We start from the raw sequence: 14,706 nt of genomic DNA, 5'->3' as shown, positions 1-14,706 counted from the left end.
AGGAGGAAGGCAACTTAGGCAAAGGTACCAGATGGACCATTTTAGAGAACCGGTCACAAACAACCCAGATAACAGACATCTTCTTGGAAACAGGAAGATCCGAAATAAAATCCATGGAAATATGCGTCCAGGGCCTCTCAGGGACCGGCAAAGGCAAAAGCAACCCATTAGCGCGGGAACAACAAGGCTTGGCCCGGGCGCAATTCCTACAGGACTGCACAAAAGCACATACATCGCGCGACAAGGAAGGCCACCAAAAGGACCTAGCAACCAAATCTCTGGTACCAAAAATCCCAGGATGACCAGCCAACACTGAACAATGAACCTCAGAAATCACCTTACTCGTCCATCTATCAGGAACAAACAGCTTCCCCACAGGACAGCGGTCAGGCCTATCAGCCTGAAATTCCTGAAGCACCCGCCGCAAATCAGGGGAGATGGCAGAAAGAATCACCCCTTCCTTAAGAATGCCAACCGGCTCAAGGACTCCAGGAGAATCAGGCGAAAAACTCCTAGAGAGGGCATCAGCCTTAACATTCTTAGATCCCGGAAGATATGAGACCACAAAATCAAAACGGGAGAAAAACAGAGACCATCGAGCCTGTCTAAGATTCAGCCGCTTGGCTGACTCGAGGTAAACCAGATTCTTATGATCAGTCAAGACCACAACGCGGTGCTTAGCTCCCTCAAGCCAATGTCGCCACTCCTCAAACGCCCACTTCATAGCCAACAACTCCCGATTGCCGACATCATAATTGCGTTCCGCAGGCGAAAACTTTCTGGAAAAAAAGGCACACGGTTTCATCAAAGAACCATCAGACTCCCTCTGAGACAAAACGGCCCCTGCCCCAATCTCAGAAACGTCGACCTCAACCTGAAAAGGAAGAAAAACATCCGGCTGACGCAACACAGGGGCAGTAGTAAATCGGTGTTTAAGCTCCTGAAAGGCCTCAACAGCCGGAGAGGACCAATTCGTCACATCAGCGCCTTTATTCGTCAAATCAGTAAGGGGCTTAACCACACTGGAAAAGTTGGCAATGAAACGGCGATAGAAATTAGCAAAGCCCCAAAATTTTTGAAGGCCATTCACAGATGTGGGTTGAATCCAGTCATGAATAGCTTGAACCTTAACAGGATCCATTTCTATAGACGAGGGAGAAAAAATAAAACCCAAAAAAGAGACCTTCTGAAATCGGAATAGGCACTTAGACCCCTTCACAAACAAAGCATTATCACGAAGGATCTGGAACACCATCCTGACCTGCTTCACATGAGACTCCCAATCATCGGAAAAAATCAAAATATCATCCAAATATACGACCATGAATTTATCAAGATAATTGCGGAAAATATCATGCATGAAAGACTGGAACACAGATGGAGCATTAGAGAGCCCAAATGGCATCACAAGGTATTCATAATGGCCTTCGGGCGTATTAAATGCAGTTTTCCATTCGTCACCCTGTTTAATATGAACAAGATTATATGCCCCTCGGAAGTCAATCTTAGTAAACCAACTAGCCCCCTTAATCTGAGCAAACAAATCAGTAAGCAGAGGCAAGGGGTATTGGAATTTAACCGTGATCTTATTAAGAAGACGATGATCAATACAGGGTCTCAAGGAGCCATCCTTCTTAGCAACAAAAAAGAAACCCGCTCCCAATGGTGATGAAGAGGGCCGAATATGCCCCTTCTCCAAAGACTCCTTAACATAACTCCGCATGGCGGCATGCTCTGGCACAGACAGATTGAAAATCGGCCCTTAGGGAACTTGCAACCAGGAATCAAGTTAATAGCACAATCACAGTCCCTGTGTGGTGGAAGGGAACTGGACTTGGGCTCATCAAATACATCCTGGAAATCCGACAAAAACTCAGGGACCTCAGAAGAGGGGGAAGAGGAAATTGACATCAAAGGAACGTCACTATGTACCCCTTGACAACCCCAACTAGTCATAGTCATAGTTTTCCAATCCAGCACCGGATTATGTTCCTGTAACCATGGAAAACCCAGTACAACAACATCATGCAGGTTATGCAACACCAGAAAACGGCAATCTTCCTGATGTGCTGGGGCCATGTACATAGTCATCTGCATCCAGTACTGAGGTTAATCCTTGGCCAAGGGTGTAGCATCAATACCCCTCAAAGGAATAGGGCTCTGCAAAGGCTGCAAGGAAAAACCACAGCGCCTGGCGAATTGTAAGTCCATTAAGTTCAGGGCAGCGCCTGAATCCACAAATGCCATGACAGAAAAGGACGACAATGAGCAAATCAGGGTCACAGATAAGAGAAATTTAGGCTGTATAGTACTAATGGTAACAGACCTAGCGACTGTCTTAGTACGCTTAGGGCAATCAGAGATAATATGAGTAGAATCACCACAGTAAAAACACAGCCTATTCTGACGTCTGAATTCCTGCCGTTCTGTTCTAGTCAAAATCCTATCACATTGCATAGGTTCAGGACTCTGCTCCGAGGACACTGCCATATGGTGCACAGCTTTGCGCTCGCGCAGACACCGATCAATCTGAATAGCTAGAGACATAGATTCGCTCAAACCGGCAGGCGTAGGAAAGCCCACCATAACATCTTTAAGGGCTTCAGAGAGACCTTTTCTGAAAATAGCAGCCAGAGCATCCTCATTTCATTTAGTGAGCACAGACCATTTTCTAAATTTCTGGCAGTATAATTCTGCCGATTCCTGACCTTGACACAAGGCCAACAGGGTTTTTTCTGCATGATCCACAGAATTAGGTTCATCATACAATAATCCGAGCGCTTGAAAAAATGCGTCTACATTCAATAATGCCGGATCCCCTGTTTCAAGAGAAAAGGCCCAGTCTTGAGGGTCACCACGCAGCAAGGATATGATGATTTTTACTTGCTGAATGGGATCACCTGAAGAACGGGGTTTCAAAGCAAAAAACAATTTGCAGTTATTTTTAAAGTTCAAAAACTTGGATCTGTCCCCAAAAAACAAATCAGGAGTAGGAATTCTAGGCTCTAAAGCCGGAGACTGGACTACGTAGTCCTGGATACTCTGTACTCTTGCAGCAAGCTGATCCACACGAGAAAACAAACCCTGAACATCCATGCCAGAGCATATATCCTGAACCACCCAGGTATTAAGAGGAAAAAAAAGACAAACCAGAGCACAGAAAAAAAAATGGTTCAGAACTTTCTTTTCCTTCTTTTGGGATTTTTGGCCACTTGTACTGTTATGATGCGGTGGTTTAGGAGCAACATGGAACGAGCTCTGAAGGAAGTGGTAACTGTACTGACCGCAGTCCCTAAGCTCAACACACCACTAGAAGTAGCCGTGGGGTGCTCCTAACTCTCCCTAGGCACCTCGTCACCGCCTAAGAGCTAACTACCCCTAAAGATAGAAGCAGGAAAACTATCTTGCCTCAGAGAAAATCCCCAAAGGATAGATTAGCCTCCCACAAATAATGACTGTGAGTGGAGAGGGAAAAGACATACACAGAATGAAACCAGGATGAGCACAGGAGGCCAGTCTAACTTGATAGATAGGACAGGATGGAATACTGTGCGGTCAGTATAAAACACTACAAAAATCCACGCAGAGTTTACTAAAAATCTCCACACCTGACTAAAGGTGTGGAGGGTAAATCTGCTTCCCAGAGCTTCCAGCAAGACAGAATTAATTCATACTGATAATGCTGGACAAACATAGAAGCACAGAACGGATAAGTCCACAAACTGTGAACAGAAAAGAGCAAGCAAAAACTTAGCTTTGCTGAACTGGTCAGGATAACAGGGAACTCCAAAGAGATGTGAATCCAACCAGGAACCATTTACAAGTGGCACTGGCTGAAGGACAGAGCCAGGCATAAATAGCTGAGCAGAAAAGACGATCAGTGGAAGCAGCTGAAGACAGCTAACTCCAAGGAGCAGGCATACCACTAGAAACCACAAGAGGAGCCCAAGAGCAGAACTCACAAAAGTGCCACTTACAACCACCGGAGGGAGCCCAAGAGCGAAATTCACAACAGTTATGGCCAGGAGGATAATTCTTGGGTTGTTGCCTCCGATGTCCATGCCACCGATTTGGTTCGTGCTTTTCACTTGGCTCGTCCTGATCGGCCTGGGGGCTCTGGTGAGGGTTCGGTGACCCCTCCTCAAAGGGGGGGGTACTGTTGTGAATTCCGCTCTTGGGCTCCCTCCGGTGGTTGTAAGTGGCACTTTTGTGAGTTCTGCTCTTGGGCTCCCTCCCGTGGTTTTAAGTGGAATGGCTGCTCCTTGGATTTAGCAGTCAGCAGCTGCTTCCACTGATTGTCTTTTCTGCTCGGCTATTTAGCCTGGCTCTTTCCTTCAGCTTGTTCCACTTGTCAATGGTTCCTGGTTGGATTCACATCTCTTTGGATTTCCCTGTTATCCTGACCAGTTCAGCAAAGCTAAGTCCTTGCTTGCTTTTTTCTGTCCACAGGTTGTGGACTTATCCGTTCTGTGCTTTCTATGTGTGTCCAGCTTGTCAGTATGAATTAATTCTGTGTAGCTGGAAGCTCTGGGAAACAGATTTACCCTCCACACCTTTAGTCAGGTGTGGAGATTTTTGTAAACTCTGTGTGGATTTTTTGTAATGTTTTATACTGACTGCACAGTATTCCATCCTGTCCTATCTATCTAGCTAGACTGGCCTCCTGTGCTCATCCTGGTTTCATTCTGTGTATGTCTTTTCCCTCTCCACTCACAGTCATTACTTGTGGGGGGTTATCTATCCTTTGGGGATTTTCTCTGAGGCAAGATAGTTTTCCTGTTTCTATCTTTAGGGGTAGTTAGTTCTCAGGCTGTGATGAGGTGCCTAGGGAGTGTCAGGAGCATCCCACGGCTACTTCTAGTGTTGTGTTGAGCTTAGGGACTGCGGTCAGTACAGGTACCACTTCCTTCAGAGCTCGTCATATGTTGCTCCTAAACCACCAGATCATAACAGTCAGTCGTCCGGAAGAAGATCTCTGGGAGAATACCGTTCCAGTTCCAATGGCAGAAGCATAAACCTCAAGAATAAAGGGTTTGTTGATCTCAGGCCGACGGAGTACAGGAGCCGAGGCAAAGGCTTGTTTCAGAGACCGAAAAGCATCTTCAGCTTCGGAAGACCAGATGTGGGGATTGGACCCTTTGCGAGTCACAGCAGAAATTGAGGCAACCAGAGTGGAGAAATGTGGAATAAACTGCCTTTAGTAATTGGCGAACCCAAGGAAACGTTGAATTGCTTTCACTCCCTGAGCACGAGGCCAGTTAAGTACAGCAGACACTTTCTCCAGGTCCATTTGCAAGCTAGAGTCAGAAATGATATAGCCAAGAAACGGTAGCGAAGACTGCTCAAAAACGCATTTCTCGAGTTTGGTGTAAAGACGGTTCTCTCTAAGACGAGACAGCACTTGACGGACATCTCTTCTGTGGGAAGCAAGATCAGAGGAGAACACCAGAATGTCATCTAAGTAAACCACCACACAGGAGTAGAGTAGATCTCAGAAAACATCATTCACAAACTCCTGGAGCACTGCTGGAGCGTTACACAAGCTGAAAGGCATGACTAAATACTCATAGTGACTATCCCGGGTGTTAAAAGCGGTTTTCCATACGTCTCCTGAACGAATACAGATTAAGTTGCAAGCTCCGTGAAGATCCAATTTCGTGAAAATTCGGGTTTCCCTCAGGTGATCAAACACCTCAGGTATGAGTTGTAGTGGGTACTTGTTCTTGATTGTGAGATTGTTGAGGCCACGGTAGTCTATACAAGGACGAAGAATCCCATCTTTCCTCTTAACGAAGAAAAAACTCACACCTGCAGGGGAGGAGGATTTGCGAATAAAACCTTTGGTTAAATTCTCCCACATGTATTCAGTCATGGCTTGAGTTTCGGTAGGAGACAACGGGTAGATTCGACCTCGGGGAGGAGTAGAGCCCGGAACAAGATCAATTGGGCAGTCTTAGGGTCGATGCGGAGGTAAAGTCTCAGCCTCTTTCTTATCGAAGAAATCAAAGAAAAATACGAGGAAGGTAAATTGGAAGACCCCGAGATGGGACGAGAAGATTCTCTTGGCAACATAGGAAGCAAACAGTTACTCTGGCAGAAGAGTCCCCAACGCAGGGTTTCGCCAGACCGCCAGTCAATACAAGGCTCGTGAGTCCTCAACCAAGGAAATCCAAGAAGAAACGTGTGGGATAAAGAAGGCAGCACATAGAAGATGATCTTCTCATGATGCAGGATTCCAATTTGGAGTTACAATTCTTCGGTAACAAACGTAACAGACTCCAGAGGTTGGCCATCAACTGACATAATCTGTCGAGGAGTCTCCAGGGATTTGACCGGAATTGGCAATTTCCTAACTGCCTCGAGTTGAATAACGTTCCCAGCTGCCCCAGAATCTATATAAGCAGAGTCAGAGAAATGTTTATTACCCAGATGTAAAAGAACAGAAAGAGTGAGGGGTTGAGAGGGTTCTGGGATACCTAGGGAGACCTCTCTTACCTGTCCTAGGTGGAGGCGTTTCCAAGCCTCAAATGACAGAAACACAAGAGATGAGACTCACTACCACAATAGAAACAGAGACCTTGAGCAAGCCTCTCTTTCCGATGCTGCTCCACAGGTTTAAGATGGTCCACCTGCACGGGTTCCGGGGCAGAAGTCAACTGAGATCGAGAATGGGAAGAATTAGGAGTAACCGGAGGGAGTCGAGGAAATCTCCTCTCTCTAGCGGAGTCTCGAGAACGTTCCTGGAAACGTAAATCAATGCGGGTTGCCAAAGCAATAAGATCCTCCAAGGACGTCGGAGTATCATGACCTGCCAACTCGTCCTTGATTCGCGGAGAAAGCCCACACCAGAAGGCTCCCACCAAAGCCTTATTATTCCATCCTAATTCAGATGAAAGGGTGGGAAATCGGATGGCGTATTGGCCCACCGAAAGCGTACCTTGATGAAGGTTAAACAGAGACTCGGTGGTAGAGGCTAAACGACCCAGTTCATCAAATACTTTATGAAAAGTATCAACAAAGGTGGAGAGTTTGGAAACAAGGGGATTATCCCACTCCCAAAGAGGATTAACCCACGCCAAAGCCTCACTCTCTAAGTGAGAGATTACAAAAGCCACTTTGGAACGATCAGTGGGATACAGCATAGGAAGTAACTCAAAATGTAGCTAGCATTGGTTTAAAAACCCTCTGCACAATTTAGGATCCCCACTATAGCGAGGAGGTTTTGCCAGACGGGGAGGTGGGTGAGGAGCCGAAGCCTGAGAGGGAACGTGTTATGAACAGGTGATTCAGAACCACAATGGACCTGGTGGTTACGAGCACAGAAAATGACCAGATAGTTGCTAATCACATAGGACGAGCTCTGAGACGTAGGAACTCTGCTGACCGCAATCCCTAATCCTATCACACCACACTAGAGGTAGCCGTGGATTGCTCCTAACGCTCCCTATGCAACTCGGCACAGCCTGAGAAACTAGCTAGCCCTGAAGAAAGAAAAATAAGCCTACCTTGCCTCAGAGAAATTCCCCAAAGGAAAAGGCAGCCCCCCACATATAATGACTGTGAGCAAAGATGAAAACACAAACACAGAGATGAAATAGATTTTAGCAAAGTGAGGCCCGACTTACTAAATAGACCGAGGACAGGAAAGATAGCTTTGCGGTCAGCACAAAAACCTACAAACAACCACGCAGAGGGCGCAAAAAGACCCTCCGCACCGACTAACGGTACGGAGGTGCTTCCTCTGCGTCCCAGAGCTTCCAGCCAGCAAGACAAACCAATATAGCAAGCTGGACAGAAAAAATAGCAAACAAAAATAACACAAGCAGAACTTAGCTTATGCAGGGCAGACAGGCCACAAGAACGATCCAGGAGAAAGCAAGACCAATACTGGAACATTGACTGGAGGCCAGGAACAAAGAACTAGGTGGAGTTAAATAGAGCAGCACCTAACGACTTAACCCCGTCACCTGAGGAAGGAAACTCAGAAGCTGCAGCCCCACTCACATCCACCAGAGGAAGCTCATAGACAGAACCAGCCGAAGTACCACTCATGACCACAGGAGGGAGCTTGACCACAGAATTCACAACAGTACCCCCCCTTGAGGAGGGGTCACCGAACCCTCACCAGAGCCCCCAGGCCGACCAGGATGAGCCAAATGAAAGGCACGAACCAGATCGGCAGCATGAACATCAGAGGCAAAGACCCAGGAATTATCTTCCTGACCATAACCCTTCCACTTAACCAGGTACTGGAGTTTCCGTCTCGAAATACGGGAATCCAAAATCTTCTCCACTATATACTCCAACTCCCCCTCAACCAAAACCGGGGCAGGAGGATCAACGGATGGAACCACAGGTGCCACGTATCTCCGCAACAATGACCTATGGAATACGTTATGGATAGAAAAAGAAGCTGGAAGGGTCAAACGAAAAGACACAGGATTAAGAACCTCAGAAATCCTATACGGACCAATGAAACAAGGCTTAAACTTAGGAGAGGAAACTTTCATAGGAACATAACGAGATGACAACCAAACCAAATCCCCAACACGAAGTCGGGGACCCACACAGCGCCTGCGGTTAGCGAAATGTTGAGCCTTCTCCTGAGACAATGTCAAATTGTCCACTACATAAGTCCAAATCTGCTGCAACCTATCCACCACAGTATCCACACCAGGACAGTCAGAAGACTCAACCTGCCCTGACGAGAAACGAGGATGGAAACCAGAATTGCAGAAAAACGGCGAAACCAAAGTAGCTGAGCTGGCCCGATTATTAAGGGCGAACTCAGCCAAAGGCAAAAAGGACACCCAATCATCCTGATCAGCAGAAACAAAACATCTCAGATATGTTTCCAGGGTCTGATTGGTTTGTTCAGTCTGGCCATTTGTCTGAGGATGGAAAGCCGAGGAAAAAGAGAAATCAATGCCCATCCTAGCACAAAAAGCTCGCCAAAACCTCGAAACAAACTGGGAACCTCTGTCAGAAACGATGTTCTCCGGAATGCCATGCAAACGAACCACATGCTGGAAGAACAATGGCACCAAATCAGAGGAGGAAGGCAATTTAGACAAGGGTACCAAATGGACCATCTTAGAGAAGCGATCACAAACCACCCAAATGACCGACATTTTTTGAGAGACGGGGAGATCTGAAATAAAATCCATAGAGATATGTGTCCAGGGCCTCTTCGGGACTGGCAAGGGCAAAAGCAACCCACTGGCACGAGAACAGCAGGGCTTAGCCCGAGCACAAATCCCACAGGACTGCACAAACGAACGCACATCCCGTGACAGAGACGGCCACCAAAAGGATCTAGCCACCAAATCTCTGGTACCAAAGATTCCAGGATGACCAGCCAACACCGAACAATGAACCTCGGAGATAACTCTACTCGTCCATTTATCAGGAACAAACAGTTTCTCCGCTGGGCAACGGTCAGGTCTATTAGCCTGAAATTTTTGCAGCACCCGCCGCAAATCAGGGGAGATGGCAGACAAAATTACCCCCTCTTTGAGAATACCCGCCGGCTCAGGCAAACCCGGAGAGTCGGGCACAAAACTCCTAGACAGGGCATCCGCCTTCACATTTTTAGAGCCCGGAAGGTACGAAACCACAAAGTCAAAACGGGAGAAAAACAGCGACCAACGAGCCTGTCTAGGATTCAACCGTTTGGCAGACTCGAGATAAGTCAAGTTCTTGTGATCAGTCAAGACCACCACATGATGCTTAGCTCCTTCAAGCCAATGACGCCACTCCTCGAATGCCCACTTCATGTACAGCAACTCTCGATTGCCAACATCATAATTACGCTCAGCAGGTGAAAACTTCCTGGAAAAGAAGGCGCATGGTTTCATCACCGAGCCATCAGAACTTCTTTGCGACAAAACAGCCCCTACTCCAATCTCAGAAGCATCAACCTCGACCTGGAACGGGAGCGAAACATCTGGTTGGCACAACACAGGGGCAGAAGAAAAACGACGCTTCAACTCTTGAAAAGCTTCCACAGCAGCAGAAGACCAATTGACCACATCAGCACCCTTCTTGGTTAAATTAGTCAACGGTTTAGCAATACTAGAAAAATTATTGATGAAGCGACGATAAAAATTAGCAAAGCCCAGGAACTTTTGCAGACTCTTCAGAGATGTCGGCTGAGTCCAATCATAAATGGCCTGAACTTTAACAGGGTCCATCTCGATAGTAGAAGGGGAAAAAATGAAACCCAAAAATGAAACCTTCTGAACACCAAAGAGACACTTTGACCCCTTCACAAACAAAGAATTCGCACGCAGGACCTGAAACACCATTCTGACCTGCTTCACGTGAGACTCCTAATCATCCGAGAAGACCAAAATATCATCCAAGTATACAATCAGGAATTTATCCAGGTTCTCTCGGAAGATGTCATGCATAAAGGACTGAAACACTGATGGAGCATTAGAAAGCCCGAATGGCATAACCAGGTACTCAAAATGGCCCTCGGGCGTATTAAATGCTGTTTTCCATTCATCGCCCTGTTTAATACGCACAAGATTATACGCACCACGAAGATCTATCTTGGTGAACCAACTAGCCCCCTTAATCCGAGCAAACAAATCAGATAGCAGCGGCAGGGGGTACTGAAATTTGACCGTGATTTTATTTAGAAGGCGGTAATCAATACAAGGTCTCAACGAACCATCCTTCTTGGCCACAAAAAAGAACCCTGCCCCCAATGGCGACGACGAGGGGCGAATATGACCCTTCTCCAAGGATTCCTTTACGTAACTCCGCATAGCGGCGTGCTCAGGTACAGACAAATTAAACAGTCAACCTTTAGGAAACTTACTACCAGGAATCAAATCGATAGCACAATCACAATCCCTATGCGGAGGTAGGGCACTGGACTTGGGCTCATCAAATACATCCCGGTAATCTGACAAGAACTCTGGGACCTCAGAAGGGGTGGATGATGAAATAGACAGAAATGGAACATTACCATGTACCCCCTGACAACCCCAGCTGGACACAGACATTGATTTCCAATCCAATACTGGGTTATGGACTTGTAGCCATGGCAAACCCCAACACGACCACATCATGCAGATTCTGCAACACCAAAAAGCGAATATCCTCCTGATGCGCAGGAGCCATGCACATGGTCAGTTGGGCCAAAAATACTGAGGCTTATTCTTGGCCAAAGGCATGGCATCAATTCCTCTCAATGGAATAGGATACTGCAAGGGCTCCAAGAAAAACCCACAGCGCCTAGCATACTCCAAGTCCATCAAATTCAGGGCAGCGCCTGAATCCACAAATGCCATGACAGAAAAGGATGACAAAGAGCAGATCAAAGTGACGGACAAAAGAAATTTCGACTGTACCGTACCAATGGTGGCAGACCTAGCGAAAAGCTTAATGCACTTAGGACAATCAGAGATAGCATGAGTGGAATCACCACAGTAAAAACACAGCCCATTCCGTCGTCTGTGTTCTTGCCGTTCAGCTCTGGTCAAAGTCCTATTACATTGCATAGGCTCAGGTTTATGCTCAGGTAATACCGCCAAATGGTGCACAGTTTTACGCTCACGCAAGCGTCGATGGATCTGAATAGCCAAAGACATAGACTCATTCAGACCAGCAGGCATAGGAAATCCCACCATGACATCCTTAAGGGCTTCAGAGAGACCCTTTCTGAAAATTGCTGCCAGAGCACATTCATTCCATTGAGTGAGCACAGACCACTTCCTAAATTTCTGACAATATAACTCTACCTCATCCTGACCCTGACACAGAGCCAGCAAGATTTTCTCTGCCTGATCCACTGAATTAGGTTCATCATAAAGCAACCCGAGCACCAGAAAAAACGCATCAATATCACATAATGCAGGATCTCCTGGGGCAAGGGAAAATGCCCAGTCTTGAGGATCGCCACGTAATAAAGAAATAATGATCTTTACTTGTTGAACTGGGTCACCAGAGGAGCGAGGTTTCAAAGCCAGAAATAGTTTACAATTATTCTTGAAATTCAGAAACTTAGATCTATCACCAAAAAACAACTCAGGAATAGGAATTTTAGGTTCTAACATAGGATTCTGAACCACTAAATCTTGAATGTTTTGTACACTTATAGCGAGATTATCCATCAAAGAGGACAGACCTTGAATGTCCATCTCTACACCTGTGATCTGAACCACCCTGATGTAAAGGGGAAAAAAAAAGACAAACACAGTGCAAAGAAAAAAAAATGGTCTCAGAACTTCTCTTTTCCCTCTATTGAGAAGCATTAGTACTTTGGTCCTCCAGTACTGTTATGAACAGGTGATTCAGAACCACAATGGACCTGGTGGTTACGAGCACAGAAAATGACCAGATAGTTGCTAATCACATAGGACGAGCTCTGAGACGTGGGAACTCTGCTGACCGCAATCCCTAATCCTATCACACCACACTAGAGGTAGCCGTGGATTGCTCCTAACGCTCCCTATGCAACTCGGCACAGCCTGAGAAACTAGCTAGCCCTGAAGAAAGAAAAATAAGCCTACCTTGCCTCAGAGAAATTCCCCAAAGGAAAAGGCAGCCCCCCACATATAATGACTGTGAGCAAAGATTAAAACACAAACACAGAGATGAAATAGATTTTAGCAAAGTAAGGCCCGACTTACTAAATAGACCGAGGACAGGAAAGATAGCTTTGCGGTCAGCACAAAAACCTACAAACAACCACGCAGAGGGCGCAAAAAGACCCTCCGCACCGACTAACGGTACGGAGGTGCTTCCTCTGCGTCCCAGAGCTTCCAGCCAGCAAGACAAACCAATATAGCAAGCTGGACAGAAAAAATAGCAAACAAAAATAACACAAGCAGAACTTAGCTTATGCAGGGCAGACAGGCCACAAGAACGATCCAGGAGAAAGCAAGACCAATACTGGAACATTGACTGGAGGCCAGGAACAAAGAACTAGGTGGAGTTAAATAGAGCAGCACCTAACGACTTAACCCCGTCACCTGAGGAAGGAAACTCAGAAGCTGCAGCCCCACTCACATCCACCAGAGGAAGCTCATAGACAGAACCAGCCGAAGTACCACTCATGACCACAGGAGGGAGCTTGACCACAGAATTCACAACAGTACCCCCCCTTGAGGAGGGGTCACCGAACCCTCACCAGAGCCCCCAGGCCGACCAGGATGAGCCAAATGAAAGGCACGAACCAGATCGGCAGCATGAACATCAGAGGCAAAGACCCAGGAATTATCTTCCTGACCATAACCCTTCCACTTAACCAGGTACTGGAGTTTCCGTCTCGAAATACGGGAATCCAAAATCTTCTCCACTATATACTCCAACTCCCCCTCAACCAAAACCGGGGCAGGAGGATCAACGGATGGAACCACAGGTGCCACGTATCTCCGCAACAATGACCTATGGAATACGTTATGGATAGAAAAAGAAGCTGGAAGGGTCAAACGAAAAGACACAGGATTAAGAACCTCAGAAATCCTATACGGACCAATGAAACGAGGCTTAAACTTAGGAGAGGAAACTTTCATAGGAACCTAACGAGATGACAACCAAACCAAATCCCCAACACGAAGTCGGGGACCCACACAGCGCCTGCGGTTAGCGAAATGTTGAGCCTTCTCCTGAGACAATGTCAAATTGTCCACTACATAAGTCCAAATCTGCTGCAACCTATCCACCACAGTATCCACACCAGGACAGTCAGAAGACTCAACCTGCCCTGACGAGAAACGAGGATGGAAACCAGAATTGCAGAAAAACGGCGAAACCAAAGTAGCTGAGCTGGCCCGATTATTAAGGGCGAACTCAGCCAAAGGCAAAAAGGACACCCAATCATCCTGATCAGCAGAAACAAAACATCTCAGATATGTTTCCAGGGTCTGATTGGTTTGTTCAGTCTGGCCATTTGTCTGAGGATGGAAAGCCGAGGAAAAAGACAAATCAATGCCCATCCTAGCACAAAAAGCTCGCCAAAACCTCGAAACAAACTGGGAACCTCTGTCAGAAACAATGTTCTCCGGAATGCCATGCAAACGAACCACATGCTGGAAGAACAATGGCACCAAATCAGAGGAGGAAGGCAATTTAGACAAGGGTACCAAATGGACCATCTTAGAGAAGCGATCACAAACCACCCAAATGACCGACATTTTTTGAGAGACGGGGAGATCTGAAATAAAATCCATAGAGATATGTGTCCAGGGCCTCTTCGGGACTGGCAAGGGCAAAAGCAACCCACTGGCACGAGAACAGCAGGGCTTAGCCCGAGCACAAATCCCACAGGACTGCACAAACGAACGCACATCCCGTGACAGAGACGGCCACCAAAAGGATCTAGCCACCAAATCTCTGGTACCAAAGAAACTAGCTAGCCCTGAAGAAAGAAAAATAAGCCTACCTTGCCTCAGAGAAATTCCCCAAAGGAAAAGGCAGCCCCCCACATATAATGACTGTGAGCAAAGATTAAAACACAAACACAGAGATGAAATAGATTTTAGCAAAGTAAGGCCCGACTTACTAAATAGACCGAGGACAGGAAAGATAGCTTTGCGGTCAGCACAAAAACCTACAAACAACCACGCAGAGGGCGCAAAAAGACCCTCCGCACCGACTAACGGTACGGAGGTGCTTCCTCTGCGTCCCAGAGCTTCCAGCCAGCAAGACAAACCAATATAGCAAGCTGGACAGAAAAAATAGCAAACAAAA

This window comes from Ranitomeya imitator, chromosome 1 (genome assembly GCF_032444005.1).
Source record: "Ranitomeya imitator isolate aRanImi1 chromosome 1, aRanImi1.pri, whole genome shotgun sequence".
Lineage (NCBI taxonomy): Eukaryota > Metazoa > Chordata > Amphibia > Anura > Dendrobatidae > Ranitomeya > Ranitomeya imitator.
This window is presented reverse-complemented; position numbering follows the sequence as displayed.